This window comes from Mus caroli, chromosome 5 (assembly GCF_900094665.2).
Source record: "Mus caroli chromosome 5, CAROLI_EIJ_v1.1, whole genome shotgun sequence".
In the NCBI taxonomy this organism is placed as follows: domain Eukaryota; kingdom Metazoa; phylum Chordata; class Mammalia; order Rodentia; family Muridae; genus Mus; species Mus caroli.
This window is the reverse complement of record NC_034574.1, coordinates 86,113,430-86,117,462: the sequence shown is the minus strand read 5'-3', so window position 1 is coordinate 86,117,462 and position 4,033 is coordinate 86,113,430.

The window sequence follows — 4,033 nt, the reverse complement described above, 5'->3', positions numbered from 1 at the left end:
AGAGGACACTTCCATTGTCAGCAGACACATCACATAGCTTCCAGCTGCCTAGAATTTAGTTCCAGAGGATCTGACACCCTCTTCTGGCCTTTAAGGATAACATATAACAATGTCTCTGGCTATAAGCCTACAATCTTCTGCTTTAATGAATCCACCCAATGAATATTTACTAAGCCCATATTCTATAATATGCTGTGGGTTTTTTTTCTTACTTTGGGATACAAACACAAAAAGACCAAAGTTCAAACTATTTTTGTTTTATGTGTGTGAATATTTTGCCTTCATTTATTTACGTGTGCCACCTGTGTGCCTGATGCCCAGAGAGACTGGAAGAGGGCATCAGATCCTTCAGAACTGGTGTTACAGAGGCTTTGCAAGCACCATGTTGATCAGGGAAACAAAACCTGGGTCTTTTTTCAAGAGCAGCAAGTGCTCTTAACCACTGACCCATCTCCCCAGCCCTGCAAAAGATAAGAAGTCTGTCCTTGTGAGGTTTACCTTCCAGGAGGTTGTAAACTTGTGTACCAATACCCAGATGTCCCTTTGGACTCTGTCCCTGTAGCCACTCCTTGCCCTTCATTCTCTGGATGCCACTGTCCAGATTTGCCATCCTTACACATCTTCTTCTTGACTCCAGCTGGGAGAATGGGGAGCGAAGTTTTAAGGGAGTTTTAGTTCTGTCAGAAGCCTTCCAGTGTCCTGAAGCTCCTTACTTAGCTAAAAGTAGATACTATGCTGCCAACTGTGAAAGTCTGGACACTAATGAAGAACATAGAAAGGCACTTTGGAGCTGGTGAGATGGCTCAGCGGGTAAGAGCTCTGACTGCTCTTTCAAAGGTTGTGAGTTCAAATCCCAGTAACTACATGGTGGCTCTCAACCACCCATAATGAAATCTGGTGCCCTCTTCTGGTACTTATTTATAATAATAAATAAGTCTTTGGACCAGAGCAAGTGGAGTTGACCAGAGAGCAGAAGTCCTAAACTCAATTCCCAACAACCACATGAAGGCTCACAACCATCTGTACAGCTACAATGTACTCATATACAATCAATCAATCAATCAATCAATCTTTAAAGAACAAAAAAGGCATTTCCAAATCCTTTGATCCAGTTCTTTGCTCTCATTCCAGACAGGGACCGATGCAACTTTTTCCAGGTTTACTAAGCTGCCTCTATTGTCAAATAAAACATTCTGGCTTTTTAAGGTGGGAACAAATGCTAGGTACCTTATCACCTGAGTGGGGATAGGTAGGTAGGGTGTGTTTTTGTAAGATAGGAGAAGTGTGTGAAATAAAGGACATGTTCTCTGGTTTCATTTTGATTTTCATCCCCAGCAAAGCTCTCTGGCATGGTTGGTCTCTCTTCTTGCATGGAACTTGAGTGACAGTGAGTGGCGGCAGAGCAAGTGTGCTAGTGTGTCACTTGACCCATCTAACAGGCAAATGTGTGTTTAAGGAATAACTGCTGTTGGGCAGGGTAGTATAATAGTCGAATATGATACATGGTTACAAACTTTTCAGCAAGCTTTGGAAACAAATAGCAAATGCTTACCCTCTTAAGTCAAGTAACTGTACTTATAAGAACTTATCCTGATGCAATCTTATAGTTACACAAAGAACTATGCAGACAGATCTTATCTTCCAGTCATTTATGATAATGAAAATCAATGTGAATTTTCCTTACCACAAAATTGGTTAATGCACAAAGTGAGACTTGTGCATTAGAATATGAGTCATTAAAATTATATTTAAAGGACTGGAGAGATGGCTTGGTGATTAAGAGCCTTGACTGCTCTTCCAGAGGTACTGAGGTCAATTCCCAGCAACCACATGGTAGCTCACAACCATCTGTAATGGGATCTGATGCCCTCTTCTGGTGTGTCTGAAGACAACTAGAGTGTAATCATATAAATAAAATGTATCTTAATTATATTTAAAGATTAATAATTTTAACCCAAGTGATGAATTCATGGGGTTTACTATGATATTGTTTATATTTGGGGATACAGTTGACATTTTCCACAATGAAAAATAAAAGCATGTTTATCTTTAGAATGTTTACATTGAAAGCTGGGCAATGGTGGCACATGCCTTTAATCCCACCACTCAGGTGGCAGAGGCAGGAGAATCTCTGTGAGTTCAAGGCCAGCTTGGTCTACAGACTGAGTTCCAGGACAATCATGGCTATGCAGAGAAACCCTGTCTCAAGAGAAAATGTTCATAAAGCATCACTAAGGAAAAACAGGTTATCAGACTGGAGAAGTCAGGTAGTTTCCATAGGATTCCAACTGTGTAAAACAGACAAACGTATCTGATATAGACACACATACCCACATATATACATATATTCATCCCTTAAAATGTGATTCATATAGTGGTGACTTGAGTGAGAGTGGCCTCCATAGGCTTATATGTGTGAATGCTTGGTCTTTTGGTTTTGGAACTGTGTGGGAAGGATTAGGAGGTGTGGCCTATGCCTTTCTCAATCAGTTCATGGTTCCCTGTTTCTCTGCCTGTGCTCATAGGTCAAATGTAAGTTTTCAGCTGCTACTCCAGCCCCGTGCCTGCATATTGCCATGCTCTCTGCCCTCATGGTCATGAACTCTACTACGCTTTGGAACCATAAGCCCCAAATTAAATGGCTTCTTATACATTGCCCTGATCATGGTGTCTTATCACAGTAGTAGAAAAGGAACTAAGAAACACATATAAAGCATATTCATTTTACGTACATGTATCTTTGGGGGGGGGTGAGACAGGGTTTCTCTGTGTAGCCCTGGGCTGTCCTGGAACTCACTTTGTAGACCAGGCTGGCCTTGAACTCAGAAATCTGCCTGCCTCTGCCTCCCGAGTGCTAGGATTAAAGGCATGCGCCACCACACCCGGCTCTTATCTGTTGATTTTATGTACAAGTTATCTTTAGCCAGAGAATTTTTTATAATGATATATCTCTTTTTGCTTTATTAGTTAATTTATTTTTCACTTTACATCCCAATCACATCATCCTCTCTGTCTTCCCATCCCAAACCCACCTTTAGAAATCCCTTCCCCTATTACCTCCTCCTTTTCTTCTCAGAGAAAGGGAAGCCCCTCTTGGATACCATCCTGTCCTGGGACATCCAGTCACAACAGGACTAACTATATCTTCTCCAACTGAGACCCAAGCAGGCAGTTCAGCTGGGGAAGGTGATCCAATGGCAGGCAACAGAATCAACAACAGCCCCCACCCCCCTTCTTGTTAAGGGACTGATATGAAGACTGTCTTAGTTAGGGTTTTACTGCTGTGAACTGATACCATGACCAAGGCAACTCTCATAATTGGGGCTGGCTTACAGGTTCAGAGGCTCAGTCCATTATCATTAAGGTGGGAGCATGGCAGTGTCCAGAGTGTCATGGCACAGGCAGAGCTGAGAGTTCTACATCTTCATTTTAAGGCTGCTAGAAGAAGACTGCCTTCCAGGCAGCTAGAATAAGGGTATTAAAACTTATGCCCACAGTGACACACCTACTCTAACAAGACCACACCTCCTAATAGTGCTGCTCCCTGGGCCTAGCATATACAAACATCACAAAGACCAAGCTACACATCTGCTACAAATGTGTAGGGGTCCTAGGACCAGCTCACACATGCTCTTTGGTTGGTGGTTCAGTCTCTGTGAGCCCTCATGGCTGCAGGTTAGTCCACTCTACAGGTCTTATGGTATCTTTGACCTCTCCAGCTTCCTCAATCCTATCCACAATACTATCCACTTTTCCACAAGACTCTTCAAACTCTGCCTGATGCTTGGCTGTGGGTATCTTCATCTGTTCCATCAGCTGGTGGATGAAGCCTCTCAGAAGACAGTTATGCAATGGTGTCAGCGTTTAGAAGCTGATTATGGGATGGATCCCTGGATACGGCAGTCTCTAAATGGTCCATCCTTTCATCACAGCTCCGAACTTTGTCTCTGTAACTCCTTCCCTGGGTGTTTTGTTCCCAATTCTAAGAAGGTGCACAGTGTCCACACTTTGGTCTTCATTCTTCTTGAGTTTC